Raw genomic sequence first — 17,120 nt, forward strand, 5'->3', positions numbered from 1 at the left:
TGCAGAAACAGGGGAAGATGTCATGATATTTCTCTTCTTCATTACAATAACTCATGGATAAGACAAGCTGTGTACACTCCGGGCTGACACGACGCATGTCACGGGAAGTTGGAACCTGGGTGGAGAGGATGTTCTATCCGCTTCTTAATTTCTGTCATGAGAATACTTAATTCTACGCACTTAGCAATTTTCAAGTCCATGGTGTGCTGCTATGAGCCACCACAGGTGCACATTATTATTATTACTATTCCTGTCTAACTGGAATTCCACCTTTGTGTGTCTTTTATGCGACACCTCCCGCGTCGTCCGGGCCCTCACCGAGCGGCTCCCGGGGCTCCCGGGGCTCCCGGGGCTCTGCCTCCTCCTCTAGGAATCAGGCTTCCACAGGCGCCCGACGCCGTTCAGGTTACACCGTGCTTCCCTGTGCCTTGCTCTCTTTACCTCACGGGGTCCTCCTCGACACGCCTGCGTCCACACGTGCCAACGTGACTGTCGTCTGTCACACCGGTGCGAGTCGGGACGAGGTTGTCCCAGCAGCTTGATTTGCACTTCCCCGATGAGCGGTGAAGTTGAGCGTTTTCTCTGATTTCCCTGTCTGCCATTTGTATGTCTTTGCTTGAGAAATGCACATGCAGGACCTGGGCGGGTCTGTACCGATTCCTTTGCATAGGTATTTTGTCCATTAGCATATTTGCTTTTCAGTTATTGGCTGGAATTCTTTACATTGCTAGAACTGATTCCTGGTAAGATGTATTCCATCCAGATATTTTATCCCAATTCGTACACTGTCCCCCATGATCGGGCTTCGGGTATGACTGAGACAGTGTCATTTCATTTGTACTCTTTCCGTCCCTGACAGACAGTCTCCTAGTTGCAAGTGGGTTTGTCAATCAACAATACATGTTAATTGATGTCACGCTTTTCTTAATTGGATTTTATAATATAGATGGACAGACAGAAAGCCAGACAGATACATAGATTATGGATAGATGATAGATGTGTAGACTCATAAAAAAATACAGAGATACTAAAGATTGGTATAATTTGAAATCCTCCAGCCTTATATATGTATTTTTGAAGGCTTTAGCTGCTATTTGCTTCTTTTTTTCTATTTAATGATGCCAGAAATGACTAAACATTTGAGTTCAATGGAACAAAAGTGATGTATTGAACAAGAAGCTGTTCATACAGAAAGAATTTCATGCACACTCGAGGACCAGCCAGAATGCTGTGATCTACGAGGGCATCTGCACTGATTGATTTCTCAGTCTTAGCTTTTCGTGCATTTGTGGTTCAGGTGATGTGAAACAAGGTGCAAGGAACACTTTCTCACCTGAATGCATGACTAGTCACTAAGCAGGTCCATTTGTTAAGGTAGAAGTCACCTGGATTATGGAAAGACTTCTTTTTAATTCATGAAATTCACCAAGAATTTTTAAAGGATCATCCCTTACTTTTGCTCCTCTTATTTGATTTAGGACTCACAGGGACCCTCGAGGACACCAGCTCGTGGGAGTGGCTGGTACGCCACAGGGGTCTGGAGGGGCCGGCCTTCCCCCAGCAGGATCCACATGAACACGTGTTATGCACGACTGAAGCACACAGCTACACAGCCGAGGGTCCACGCACAAAGCCCACCACTCCCTCCTCTGCCCACCAGCCCCACCCATACCACGCCCACGAGACAGCCAGTGTTCAAGGGAAGCATAGACCCAGATGCCCCTCAGTAGATGAATGCATAAGAAAATGCGGTGTACAGACAATGGAATTCTATATTTCCATCAGAAAGAATGGCATCGCTCCATTCATAAGGAAAGGGAAAGACTTAGAAAAATTATACTAAGCAAAGCAAGCCAGACCCAAAGAAACCCAGGCTGCATGGTTTCCCTTGTTTGTAATAACTAGACTATGTCTATGATAGTCTTAGCAGAGGATGATAGTATTTCAACAGCTAGGTGCATAGGACCATATAGAATGAAGTCCAAGAAATGGAAACAAGAGGCTTTTGTAATGTACTCTTTTCAGCTATTTCTTTTTTCTCCTTTGGTTTATTCCCTGTTGTCACTAGTTTTTATTTCTGTGCCCTTTGTCTTGTATATAAGTATATCTGATTTGCAGAAGGGAAGGGGAATCACAGAAACGGTGAGACAAAAGTGATAGTGTAACAATGATAATGCAACTCACTAGACACTGTGTTGGAGATGAACTGTACAACTTAGGGGAAGGTGAGTGGGGGTGGAGAACATGAGGGAGGGTAGCACTGTTCAAGAAGAAATGCACTCATTAACTTACTTAGGTAACTGTAACCCCTCTGTACCTCACCTTGACAGAAACAATAAACAGTGAGGATAACGAGCCTTGTCAGGTACTTTGTTTCTGGAATATGCCATCTCCTGCTCCCCTAGGGACCTGCTTCTCTGTGACCATCTCTCTGCAAACCCCACTCCCGCCCTCCACAGTATCTGGCTTCAGATCCTCCAGGGTTTGAGTCTGACCCTAACGCAGAAACCTGGCTAGGAGTTGCTTTGAAGACCAGCCAGGTTTAGCCTTGTGAAAGCCCCATCCCAGTGCAAGCCCCCGGGCTGGCTGGAGAACTTCTTGAAATGGAGAGAGGATGGGAAGATGGACGGTCGGACACGCTGCTGTATCCAGGGGGACGTTTTCTTCCACCCAGCGCTGTTCCAGGAGGGGCCACGGGTGTGCGTTTCTTTAGCGCCTGCAGTTGATCTCATCTTCCCTCCATCCTGGCGATACTGGCGAGTTTAGTAAGTGGCTTAATTTTGCTGATATCCAAAAAGAAATGCCTTCGGGTATGGCCTTTGCGCATGGCCTCTCGCCCCCTGTGTTTGCCCCTCAGCAATGCGACATGTGGGGCATCACAATTCCATGTCGTCAGTTTAGTAAGTGTTACGTATAAAGGAGTTGTGTCCAACCCAAGTCACACGTTGTTTGTGCATGGCACTCCAGTGTCTCCTTTACGCACACCTCCCCACGCCGCTCGCCCCAGCACCGCTCAGTGTTCTGTCTCGGGGAGCATGGGGGACACGCCCTCTTCCTCGTCTCCACATCACCGTCCCCCCCTTCTTTTCCAGATCCTTCGGGTTGAGGGAAGATCTGCTGTGGTCGTGGGGATTCCGCCCTGTGCGGCTGGCCCTGGCTCACGCGGATGGCGTCCGCCTCCAGGTCAAGCGTTGGCACGCCGGCGCCCAGGCCTCCAGGTCAAGCGTTGGCACGCCGGCGCCCAGGCCTCCAGGTCAAGCGTTGGCACGCCGGCGCTCAGGACGGCACGAGCGAGTCTCTGCTGCTCCTGTCAGCGCTGCCCTGGCTCAAGTGGTAGAGCGCTAGCTTTGAGCTCAAGAGCTCGGGGACAGCGCCCAGACCCAGGGTTCAAGCCCCACCACTGACAAACCACACTGAAAGGAAGCAAGTTGTGGGAACTGAGAAATGTGATAGGTACAAGGGGAATTCGATGTCGTTTTGTCAAAATCCAAGAAGCAGATCCATTGGGAGAGCCAAGTTATAGTCACACAAGGCCGCCGGAGTGCCACGGCTTGACCCCGAAGTGCGGGAGCGATGGGAGGAGGGACGCAACTCTACCTCAGTCCTCAGCCAGACATCCTGCAGCCATGTCCAAGCACTTTTTGTCAGTGCTTTTTGTATTGTGCTTTTTCCATAAGAAACTTTCATGAATGTCGTTTACCTAGGGCTGGAGCACGCGCAGGAACCAGCAGTGAACGCGACCCACGCGTGACGATGATGCAGTCACGGCAGAAGCGGCCTCCGCCACTGGCTGTGTTGCTGTCCGCGGAACTGAGAGCCCAGGAGCGGAACCCGGTACCTCGTGGCTCTCTGTGTAAAATACGGTCTGGTTACGATGACGTAGATTCTATTTGGTGGGATCTTCAGCGCTAGCAGTAACCAGAGGGAAAATTTAGCAATAGGATAAAAATGCAAATGTGACGGAATTAGGGTTGTGAGGATAAATATACATCTTGCAGGAAGTCAGCGATAGAAAAGAAAAATGGAGCCAGGTGCCAGTGGCTCAAGTTTGTAATCCTAGCGAATCAGGATCTGAGGAACATGGTTCAAAGCTGGCCAGGGCAGGAAAGGCCACGAGACTCTTATTTCCAATTAACCAGCAAAACTCAGAAGTGGAGCTGTGACTCAAAGTGGTAGAGTGGAAAAGCTCAAGGACCGTGCCCAGGCCTGAGATCAATCCCCAAACAAAAACAACAACAACAACAACAACAGCAAAAAGACAAAAGTTAAAAAAAAAGAAAGAAAGAAAGCAATGAAAAGAAGAAAAATGGTCCGAGAAAGAGTGGCTTCCAAAATCTCCCCCATGGACTGTTCCATACGGTGGAGATGGATGCAACAGGTCCACGGGAGGTACAGTACTTATCCTTTAATAAGAGGTATATTTAGGTATAACTCAATCACTGGTGTGTGTGTGTGTGTGTGTGTGTGTGTGCTTGTGGGTGGGTGTGCACCAGTTCTGGAGCTTGAACTCAGGGCCTGAGTGCCATCCCTGAACTTCTTTTGCTCAAGGCAGGCACTCTACCACTTGAGCTGCAGCACCACTTCCAGCTTTTTCCGAGTAGTTTATTGGAGATAAGAATCTCACAGACTTTCCTGTCCAGGCTGGCTTCAAACTTCAAACCATAGATCTCAGTCTCCTGTGTAGCTAGGATGACAGGTGTGAGCTATTAGCACCTAGCCAGTATGTTTAACACCTTAACCAGTATAGGCAAATGGAATGTACAGGAAAAGAGATCCTAGTGCTCATGAACACTGCTAACTGACTGCAGGAGTGTCAGAAGTTGAATCCAAATTGTTTTTTTAATCAAAATTATCTACATTGAGAGCACATTAATATCCTATTCATGGGGAACCACAGATTAATTTAGTCAATGATGAAGATTTGTAAGCATTTGCTTATTGGAATATTTAGGACAGAACATAGACACAGGTACTGTGCATGAGGTTGAGGAATCTATGTTCTAATTCTGCATCATCTTGGAGATGTGTCAGTACTGGTTAAATGTATAGAAATACTTATATATAATCACTGTGCTGGTAATACCAGCTAATGTAGAAAGCATATATTTAAACAAATTTTAGGAATTTAAGACTTGTAAATCACTGTATCCTCAATATTTCATTGACATAGTAGCTACTTTATTTTCTGAAAATCTCTTCCCCCGCCCCCCCCCCCACCACAGCTGTGGTGCCTGTAGTTCCAGCCACAGGAGGAAAAGGGAAGAGAGTGGAGCTTGAGAAAATCCCAAAGGAACTTCTCACCCAAAGTCCACATGAACAGTGTTACTAATGGTGCTCTATCTACCCAATCATTCCTAAAATGGGAAATAGAAGAAAGGAATATACTGACTTCCTTCATAGAGCTCCCTAAATATCTTTTCTAATTATGTAGCACTTGGGTTTGCTTTTATGGCATATTCTTACATAGACATGTATTCTTTAAGCCATCATATATTTTTGCTTCTCAGCTAATCTCTTTTGTGATACATAGAGTTCTGATGCATGAGTATTTTGTTGTCAAAGGTATAAACTTTGCAAATCCTCTGTTCAGCTGACTTGTCTCCAGATGTGTGGGTGTATAAACACAAACACAAGCATACATACATACATGCATACATGCATACATACATACATACATACATACATACATACATACATAATACACACCTGCTGTGTGATGGTAGGGTCCAAAGGGCTGAGTCATTGCATGCACGAGATGGAACTTACCAAAACTTGTGGCTATAGTGTGTGACCCTCCAGATGTGGTTACACTAACAGGTCCAGGTGTTCCTGAAGACCATCCAGGTGTGGTTCCACTGAGAACTATAGGCCTTGTTCCTGATGACCCTCCAGGTGCAGTTCCACTGACAGGTCCAGGTGTTCCTGATGAGCCTCCAGGTGTGGTTCCACTGGCAGCTCCAGGTATTCTTGATGACCCTCCAGGTGTGGTACCACTGACAGCTCTAGGACTTGTTCCTGATGACCCTCCAGGTGTGGTTCCACTGACATCTCTAGGGCTTGTTCCGGATGACTTTCCAAGTGTGGTTCCACTGACAGCTCTAGGTGTTCCTGATGACCCTCCAGGTGTGGTTCTAACAACAGATCCAAGTGTTCCTGATGGTCCTTCAGATGTGGTTCCACCAAGAGCTCCAGGTGTTCCTGATGACCCCCCAGGTGTGGTTCCACTGACAGCTCCAGGTGTTCCTGATGCCTCACCAGATGTGGTTCCACTGACAGTTCCAGGGCTTGTTCCTAATGGCCCCTCAGCTCCAGGTGTTCCTGATGACCCTCCAGGTGTGGTTCCACTGACAGCTCCAGGTGTTCCTGATGACCCTCCAGGTGTGGTTCCACTGACAGCTCCAGGTGTTCCTGATGACCCTCCAGGTGTGGTTCCACTGACAGTTCCAGGGCTAGTTTCTGATGACCCTCCAGGTGTGGTTCTACTGGAAGCTCTAGGGCTTGTTCCTGATGACCCTTCAGGTGTGGTTCCACTCACAGCTCCAGGGCTTGTTCTGATGACCCTCCAGGTGTGGTTCCACTGATAGCTCCAGGGTGTGTTCCAGATGACCTTCCAAGTGTGGTTCCACTGACAGCTTCATGTGTTCCTGATGACCCTCCAAGTGTAGTTCCACTGACAGCTCCAGGTGTTCCTGATGACCCCCCAGGTGTTGTTCCACTGACTGCTCTAGGCGTTTCTGATGATTCTCCAGGTGTGGTTCTACTGGAAGCTCTAGTGCTTGTTCCTGATGACCCTCCAAGTGTGGCTCCACTGATAGCTCCAGTTGTTCCTGATGACCCACCAGGTGTGGTTCCACTGACAGTTCCAGGGCTTGTTCCTGATGACCCTCCAGGTGTGGTTCCACTGACAGCTCCAGGGCTTGTTCCTGATGGCCCCCAGGTGAATTTAAGTTCCTTCCCAAGAGAAATAGAGTAAGATGATGACATTGCTGGTGCAGAGACCAGACCATGAGCCATGATTCAGGAAATGGATGGTAGAGATTTAGTGGAATATGTTTAATACCTTAACAATGGCAGAAGCAAAGAACAATGACAGATGCAAAGAACAAGACAGGTAAGCAGTCACTAAAACTGTTCACATACTGCATGAGTGTCAGGGCTGAAGACAAACTGTTTTCAATCGAGATGGCTGATAATTAAAGAATACTGATACTCTAATCATGAATCACAGGAGGTAAGCTTAAGCCAAGGATACACAAGGACAAGTATTTATTTCATTGGCTTTTGTGGACTCTGGGCTCTTGCACACTGACAGCAGAACTTAGAGATAGATATTGCCCACAAAGCATAGGAAGTTGAATTCTAACCCTGCATCATCTGGCTTGGAGATGTTGTATTATTACTAAATGAATTGAAATAATTAGACATCTTTTCTCTAGTGGCAAGTCATAACTACATTATAGAGCACACAACTGAGAATATTAAAAAAATTTGTGTACCCGAAAAAAAAAAAAAAAGAAAGCAAGCAATGAAAAGAAGAAAAATGGTCCGAGAAAGAGTGGCTTCCAAAATCTCCCCCATGGACTGTTCCATACGGTGGAGATGGATGCAAGAGGTCCAAGGGAGGTACAGTACTTGTGAATGTTATTTAACATAATTCATAAATTAATTAAACCTATATACGATCTAAAGTTAAAATTTAATAACAGCTGAACACGGGAGAGGAGAGACTTTAGGAGAAAGGCCAGAAAATGGATCAATGAATTTGACTCCGATGGTAGGAAGCCAATATGTTCTAAAGACAGAAAAGCATAGTAGTTCAGAACATATTTGGGATTAGTCTTCTTAACACTGATAGGAGAGAAAAAGGAGAGAGGGAGCAAGAGAGGAGAATTATCTAATGGATGAATAACATTGTCTGAAGATGATCCTACCAATTTAATAGCCACATTTTACAAATTTTTGAGTGGAGAGGGATAGTGACTAAGGATTTCATCATAGTAACTTCCTCAGAATGTATTGTTCTCCCTAATTAACGGGTAGGACTTACATACTTTGATTTTAAAGACTTCAAAAGAGTCATTCTGGGATTCTGAGTTCAACCCATGGAGATGTTTTACAATAAGCCAACATGACACCAGCATGTTAAGTGATGCCCCTAGGTTCAGCCCTTCTGGATATGGGCACTGCCTCAGTTTCTCCTCATATGAACAGTCCATCCTAAGGGCAGACTCCAGTAGATTCCACTGTAGACGTGGAGCTATTATTTATGGCACAGAAGTTAATTAGAAGATCATCTTGGAAGATAATAGCATGGAAATGTCCAGCACATTTTACAAATAAATAAGAAAATAATCTTTTCCCCTGGGTACCTGAGTGTTAATGAGGTTTGTATACTCATCATCTTCTTTCAAAGTCTGCAAAGAACTAATATATTGCTTTGGAGATAGCTAGAGTATTGCAAAGGTGTGGCCAATTTGACTTTTGGCACACACTTGTAATTCTAAAGGATTGAATAAATGCATTCATAGATTTTAAACCAGTCAAATCAGAAAGACAGGTCCTGTATTAATTTCCCAGAAAACATTATTATACAGCCCCAATTTCTGACTTCTCATTAATTAATGGAGCTACAAAATCTGGAGCTCACCCTGCAATATATTAGTCACCCCATCTTATGTGGAGAAAACAGACTGGACTCTGGTCTCTGGACTGAAAATCAAACCACGATCATGGTTGATTTCACCATATTCATCTTAAAACACATAGATGTTGTCACCATAAGTTTTATTAAACACACAGGTGCTGTCATTCTAAGTCAGTTAATAAAATGTGTGCTGGTTGACCAGATGTCATAGTAAAGTGGATCCTCCAGGAAAAACAACAAGAAGGTGAGAGTGAATGAATGTCAAGATAAACAACTTGGGGAGGTTAAGAACTACTCAAAGTAGAAACATTTCAAGCAGGAGCCAAGAGCTACCTGAATGGGGGAGGAAGGAAGGGAGGGAAGGAGGGAGGGAAGGAGGGAGGGAAGGAGGGAGGGAAGGAGGGAGGGAGGGAGAGGGAGGGAAGGAAGGAAGGAAGGAAGGAAGGAAGGAAGGAAGGAAGGAAGGAAGGAAGGAAGGAAGGAAGGAAATGTAGGCTGGGTAGACGGACAAGCAAAGAGCCTTGGAGGCTCGCAGTGCACACCACGGCCCCAGGCAGGCGCAATGCCTGTGGGTTCTGAGCAGCTTCAGTCCCAAGTCTGTGTGACAGGTGGCAAGGCTTCTCCAAAGACGGCTGACAGCTGATGTTCGGGGCTTGGAGGACCCGTCTATTTCCAGAGAGGTGAAATATCATCAGTTTCTTTTGCAACAGTGCCCAGTACAATGGATGAGGTGCTTGGAACTGTGGTGTAAAGTGCTGAAGGCCAGATAAATTCCCAAACACTTTAACAAAATGGATGGCAGGAATGCAACGTCCAGGCCACGGGATAGGGAGGAGGAGGAGGGGGAGGGGGAGGGGGAGGGGGAGGGGGAGGAGGAGGGGGAGGAGGGGGAGGGGGAGGAGGAGGAGGAGGAGGAGGAGGAGGAGGAGGAGGAGGAGGAGGAGGAGGAGGAGGAGGAGGAGGAGGAGGAAGAGGAGGAGGAAGGGAGAGGAGGAAGGACAGACGGGGCTGTGGTCAAACTACTTTGTGTACACGTATGGGAATCTACCGGCGAGGCCAGCGGAGACCGACATAGCAGGAAGCGGGGGTGGAGGGGAAGACCCTGGCCGGGCTCATTCGCGTCTCATACCGATGTCAAAATGAAAGCCGAGTGTACAACTCATGCTGAGAGAGATCTGAAAACAAGAGAGGAAACAAACAACAAGTGCCGGCAAGGATGCCGGGAGGGGGGGAGTGGAGGGCGGAGGAGGCGTCCTATGCCTTAGGCGGGCCATGAGCTGGTGCGCCCCCCTCCCAGACAGTCCCAGGGTTCCAAGCAGGTGGCATGTGTCTGTGTGCCTGCCTTTGTATTTAGACTTGCACAACGATTGCCACTGTGAATTTAGTGTCATTTTGATTTGTATTTCCCTTACCTCTTCACGCATTGATCAGCCATTTGTATTTCTTCTTCTGAGAACATGTAGTAGTTGGCTTATTTTCCCCATTGCTATTTTTTAGCTCTCTTTATATTCTTGCGACTATCAAACCATGAAGTTTTCGCCCATTATTGTTTTAGATGTCCCTTTTTGTAGAGCAAACTTAGCCCTTTCTCAGTAGAACTAAACCAAATTAGAGCTTTCTTAAGATTTATTTTCAATTTATTCTTAAGCTGATATATAAAAACATTAAGTACATGTTCATGACATAGCAATGTAATAGTTGATACAGATATACATTGTGTACTGTTGCAGTCAAATAAAACATTTATGTTTAGGTTTCTTAATGTGAATTTTCTCAAGTTCTCCATTTGAATTATCTCTGCCCCAGTAAAAAGAGGCCATTACTAGCATTTCAATTTAAACCTTCAAGATGACTTTTCAGTAAAGAGAAAAAAAATCGACTCTGCGGTGCCTGACAGGAGTAGAGTCCTTAGTAGCAAGGTCAAGTAGCAGGAGTAGCAGCAGGAACAAATTAGAGCTTTATAATGGATTTTTCACCCAAAAAGTGGTGAAAGTTGAAGTTATGTAAAATTGCATTTTATATTAAATACACACTGATTCTGATGCAAAGAGAACGTGGGAAACAGGAGAACTGGGTTCAAGAAGCCGCTGGTGTTTCTGCGGCTTCGCGTGCCTGTGTCTGAAGCGCTCTCCTATCCTAAGATGAAGATAAACCTGGCTTCGCAGAGGTCACTGCGGGAGCGCCATGACTTTCACAGAGGCAACGGAGACGGCGCTTAGCCGTGGACGTGACACAGCACAGCACAGCACGGGGGGCTGTTACACGACAGAAGAGGCCCTGGCGGAGGGCTCTTCACTTGGGAATTCCTGAGTCCCCGTGACCTGGCATCTTCCTGCACCTCCCATGGGGTGAGCTTGCCACGCTGGAAAGGCCCTGAGTCAGGCAAAACCCCTGTGTGGACGCGGGTTTGGCTACAGATGGATGGAGACGCAGGTCTACGGGCAGCATCCTCGGCCCAGACAGCCAGGGAGGATCCGGGGCTCGGCCCAGCCAGTGGAGAGCGGCGTCCGTTCCCTCATGCTCCGTACGTGCCACGCCCTGGCTGGTCTCCTGTGATGTCTACCGAGAGAACACGCCTCGTCTGCGGCTCTGCCGGTGGAGCAGCACATTCCAGGCCCAGACACACTGCGGGGGGGGCGGGGGGAGACATGACCCTCAGTCTCCCTCCCTCCCGAGGCGGCCTACCAGCCCCTCCCAGAACACCACCAAGGGCTGCCTTCATTGCATCCTTGGTCCTCTACTCCCCTACAGCCGGGCTCCTCCCAGCCACGGAATCACAGCCTTGAAGAAGGTTCTCCTTGGCGTTGTTGTGTTTAAAAAAAAAAAAATCTGACCTCCATGAGCACCTGGACCCCAGGACACTCGGCCTCCGCAGGCACCGGCTGGTGCCCGTGGCAACCGCAGGCCAAAGGCCTGGCTCAGCCCAGGAAGAGTGGGGTTGTGGTCTCAGCAGGAAAGGTCTTAGTAATCACCACTGGAAGGGATGTCAAGCACCAGGTATTTTTAGCCTTATGTTAAAGTTGGAGGAGGCGCGTGTGTCTGTGAGCAAGAAGGAAGCGGGTAGAGAAGTAGGGAGACAGACAGACAGACAGCAACAGGGGGAGAGAGACCAAGGAACAGATACACAGGGCAAAAGGGCATCTGTCTGTCTGGATATCGGTTCAATACCTCTGTGAAGATGTTAATACTTGTCAAGGTGGAAAAAAATCAGGAAAACCTTTTACTCCCTGACTCAAGCTATCTTGTACTGGAGGACAAAGTGGACCTTTCACAACCAGATAAACAACTGGCAGACTTGCTGATTTTTTTTTTTTAATTTGGATAAAGCGTGAGCACTTTTTCTTGTTTCGCCCACAAAATAATAGATTTAAAGAAGGAATGAAGTGTAATCCTAGCTACTCAAGTAGCTGAGGACTGAGGATCGTGGTTTGAAGCTAATCTGGGCAAGATAGTACGTGAGACTCTGATCTACAATTAACCAGAAAAAAGCTGAAAGCGGAGCTGCAGCTCGAGTGGTAGAGAGCCAGCCTTTGAGCGAAAGGCCAAGGGACAGTGCCCAGGTCCTGAGTGCAAGCCACAGCAGTGGCACAGGAAAGAAGAGAGAAGGGAAGAGAGGGGAGGGGAGGGGAGGGGAGGGGAGGGGAGGGGAGGGGAGGGGAGGGGAGGGGAGGGGAGGGGAGGGGAGGGGAGGGGAGGAGACGGGAGGAGAGAGGAGGGGAGGGGAAAGGAGGGAAGGAACGAAGGGAGGATTACATTTCTTAGAAAGGTTACGATTGTGTGCCTTTGAACAGGGGAAGGTTCAGAACTATTTTGAACACAACCTACTCGTTAGGTGCTTCCATGGGATGAAGCCCCTGAATTGGAGCCGCTGCCCCATAGCCAACACCCCGGTTGCCTTTTCCTGTAGTCACGCGTGGGTGCCCGGCTGACCACGAGTCCCTTTCTGTCGGTACACTGATGCTGCTCCTTCAAGATGGGCCAACTTTTCCCACTGTGTGCTCTAATTGAAGCGGGTCTTTAAAGAACGTTGGCAAGTTTCCTTGTACATTTGTTTACTGGAACACGACTCTCGCAGCACTAGTGGATCACATCTGTGGTCCTAGCTACTTGGGAGACTGAGATTGGCCCAAGGGGAGTCACGCAAAAAGTTCAGGAAAATGATCTCAGCAAATACCTTGGTGAGGTGGCTCGTGTCATCATCCTAGATCCTCAGGAGACTAAGATGAAGAGGGTCATGGATTCCAGGCAAAAATGTGCACAAGATCCAGTTGAAATAAAAGGAGGGTGTGGGAGTACGCGCCCAGCACCCCAGCTACCACAGGCTGAAGAACAGGAGGCTCGCGGTTTCACAGATCTTTCCGCCCTGGGAAAAAGCAAGCCTTGTCCCAAAAGTAACCAGAGAAAGGGAAAAAGGCGGGGATGTGCCACACATAGCAGGACATCTGCCTAGACAAGTGGGACCACCTGAATGCCAAAAAATAGACAAAGAGAGAGAGAGAGGGAGGGAGAGAGAGAGAGAGGGAGGGAGAGGGGAAGGAGGGAAGGAAGGAAGGGAGGGAGGGGGGAGGGAGGGAGGGAGGGAGGGAGGGAAAGAAGCAGGCAGGGAGGGAGAAAGATGAAAGGAAAGGGGAAAGGGAAGAGAAGAGAAAGAAAAGGGAAAGAGAAAATACTATAACAACCTTTAAGGAAAACAAGGTAACACGTTTTGCTTAATCCATCTTTTTTCGGGATTGTGTCTGCTGACCAAACCACACAGAAGGAGATCCGCGCTCTCCCTCCCCTTCCAGCGCTCAAGGCCCCTGACAGCCCTGTCTTCCCCCACATCGTCCCTCCCCACAAGGGGCTTTTGTGGATGAGATACTGGGCTCTGCTCCCTGGCTGGGCGGCTCAGGCCCGGCTTCTCCACCGCAAGATGGCTGGCGGTGGGGTGGGGTGGCAGGAGCCGCCTGCTGAGCGGAGCCCACTGGGCAGAGCTCCAAGCTCTGGGACCCCAGAGAAACCTGTGCATCCGAGAAATGGGCCAACGGGAAGAAGCATGGAGGGTTTCCTGGAGCTGTCACCGCAGTCCACTAGCGCCCCTGCTGTGCGACGCGGTGAATGTCCCTGTGAGTCATGGGAGCTTCCAGGTTGGCCCAGGATGAGCAATCACTCCACGTGGGACACAAGGTTCAATTCTAAATACTCCATGTAAAATGAACAATCGAGGATCTCCTGCTTCACTGCAGGAAGCCGCCCCTCGGGCTCTAGGGAGGTGGGCTGGGATGCAAGGGTGGGCTTCACCCACCGCCCCAGCGGAGGTTTCTCGGGAACCCGGTTTCTCCACTCTCCTGGAGACTGGAACAGAAGCACGTGCTGGGCAGACAGAGCCTGAAGGGGATATGTGTGCCTTGCAGATAACACTAATGACCCTGAAAATCCCACCCGCATCCTGTGGGACAGAGAAGAGAAGTCAGACGTCCACTCTGACAGGCGTAGATTATAACAGGAAGACGTTGACGCTCAAAGGGGAAAGAGAGTCTATCGTGAATGATAGATGATATTGTTGTCAGTCTTTGGCAAATGCAATTTTTTTAACAAAGCATGCGCTCTTCAGGCAGAAGAGAAAGCAAGCCATGAATGTGGGGTGAACGCTTCTCGACAGAAAATAGTTTTAGCAATAGCAACTCGAGGGCATGAGGTTCTCCTAACTAGTATGTTTTGGCGTGTCTCCTTGGGCAGAAGTCTGCTTTCCTACTTGAAAACATAGCTTCGGCCAGAGACGGCCTCCCTGGAGGAGCAGGCTGGGGCTGGGTTTCACAGAATCTCAGCCAGTCCTCTCTGCTTGTTTACTAGGAGGCAACAGAAAGGATCTCTGATTGGAATTCTATAATAATCTAATTTACAAAGTGGTTTTTTTCTCTTGTAAGGGCATTTGTGAGCAAGATAATTAAATGGCTGTCATAAAATTAAAGAGAGAGAATCTATTTTTAATCTCCTCTAAGAAGTTAGCTGTGATTTTCATATAATAGCTATGCTATTATTTTTTTTCTGTCCCTGAGTTCTTCATGAGTCCTCTGTCTTCTTAATGAATTCCCTGGACTGTTTCTTTGAAACTGTACTCCATGCCATTCTTTGAGAAGTGTGTATGTTTATCTGCATAAAGAAAAATTTTGAGTGAATCACACCACACCCTGTATATAGGATACACAAAACTCTAATACATTACAGGAGAAACCGTCTAGGGAGATAAATATTTCCCCCACTCAAGTTGACGGGAGATAACAAATAACTTAGTTCTTCACTGGTGCTGGGAAGACTGCTTTCAAGATCACAAATACAGCAAAATGCACAGGCGTTCAAGCTCTTATGCAGAAAGACAACCTGTCCATGGGGCCCACAGCCCCATTATGCAGAAAGACAACCTGTCCATGGGGCCCACAGCCCCATTATGCAGAAAGACAGCCTGTCCATGTGGCCTGCAGCCCCACCCTACTTCCATGAGCCTTAACTCATCCCAGACGACCATCTCCCGGCCAGCCCTTGTTCTGCCATGTTGCCTAGGGACTGGAGACGCGTGGCGTGTGCGCATGCTGCCTTCCTGGAGACGCATCCTTGTGATTCCAGTCTGTGCACCATCCCTCCCCCCACGAGGCCTGGGCTTCCCCGCCAGACCCCACCGGCCATTCCCCAAGCGGCCTGAAACACCCATCCCCAGGGTCTCTGTGCCCAGCTGGCGATGGTCTGCATCCTGGCGCTTCCTGTGGTGAGGCTGCTGTGGGTCCCCGCCCCGCGAAACGCCGAACCAGCGAGACACAAGGTGCGGGAGGGGGGCGGCGGCAGCATGTGGACCGCCACCGTGGGAAGGGCGGGTGGGCGCCAGGCCTCCCCCACCCCCTCCCCCCGCCGCTCCGAGGGCCTCTCCGACTCTTGCCGGGCCTGTCCCGGGCCCAGGCCGGGAGGCTGGGACCCGGGAGATGGGGGAGGAAAGGCCCGGTCCACCCGTGCGCATCCCCACCCCGTCCACCTGCGCGCATCCCCGCCCCGGGCTTGCGCACAACCATCGCTATCCTGCGGGCCATTGGAAGCCTAGAGGGCTGAGCATTGCCCACACCACACCCGTGTGGCGGCTGGCCGGGCCTCCGGACTCCGGGGACCTCCTCGCCCAGACACTGCTCTCAGGCACTTTCCAAGGCTGGTGCGTGTCCTTTGACCGGGAGCCTGCTGTGAGCCATCAAAGCCATGCAGTGCCTATCACTAATGGCTGACAGAGAGACGGGCTTGGCTAACTAAGGTTCACGCTGCTCATCCACAAGATCCTCTCCCCACTCGAGGCTGAACCACACATCCCTATGAAAGGGAATATTATGCAACTTTGGACACCTGGAGTTTCTCATGGCATGCTTATTTACCAGGGTGCGGCATTTCTTTAAATAAGAGTCTAATGATTTATGTGATCCAAATTTGGACACACATTCACCCACCGTCACTCTTCTCTTCTCCTTTTTTCATAATCTGAAAACAATAATATTTAAATGATGAGCTTTAGCTGGCCAATCATTCTCAGATTTTTGTGGTAGCTAGGTCAGATGGTTTCTAATCATGACAGTTTACGCTGAGTTTTATACCATCATAGACAAATTTTGCTCCCATGATGTCTTCTAGTGAGAAAAGCCTCCCACAGGGGAGAGGGTGAAAAGTGGAGGAGATGTTACCCTGTCATCTCTACATCTTCCAGACTTGGGCAGGAAGCCGCACAGACAGTCCAAGGAGGCCTCAGGCAAAACGATATCAGATCCGACTCACTGTGGCTTCCATGACAGGAGTCTGGGCCAAAAAGTGTAGGATGTCTCAGGTCCCTAAGCCTCAGAGTAACTTCAGACCACTCGGCCCTATGCCTACAATCAACACTGACAACCGACTTGGGACCTGAGCTTGAAGGCTAGGACTTCTAACAGGACATGGTGATGGGACAGTGTTTGTATGAAGAAGCAGAGGCCAGTGACCCATAGAGTGTGTGACATGGGTTGGCGGTAGCACAAGGATCTGGCCAAGATTATATTAAATCTGGCTTTTCCAGGCAAGCTGCCAACTAGCTCTTTGAAGCGGAAGGCTTACTTCTTTTTAATTTCATTATGGAGCAGGGCTATTAACATAACTGACAGTCTGTTTCGTGGTAACTGGCTTAACTGTTAAATCAGGACGTCCAATGGTGAAGGTGCTGCACGTGGCTGAAAGCAGATTGTCAAAGCCTGCGGCTGGATGGAGGGTCCGCGGGAGCCCGGGAGGAGCAGCAGAGTCTGCGATTTCATCTCCACCACTTTGCCTTCACTTGCTGTCCCCTGTTCCTTCTAGGACCAGCTGTGGCCCACTGTACTGTGTTGGCCTAGGCTTGCTGTGTCTTGTGGATGGCAGATTTTTCTTAAAATAGTAACAGCCTCTGCTAGCCAGGATTCCCCAGAGAAACAGCCAATAGAATTGGTTGTGTAGGATGTGAAGG

Source organism: Perognathus longimembris, unplaced genomic scaffold (genome assembly GCF_023159225.1).
Source record: "Perognathus longimembris pacificus isolate PPM17 unplaced genomic scaffold, ASM2315922v1 HiC_scaffold_5664, whole genome shotgun sequence".
Classification (NCBI taxonomy): domain Eukaryota; kingdom Metazoa; phylum Chordata; class Mammalia; order Rodentia; family Heteromyidae; genus Perognathus; species Perognathus longimembris.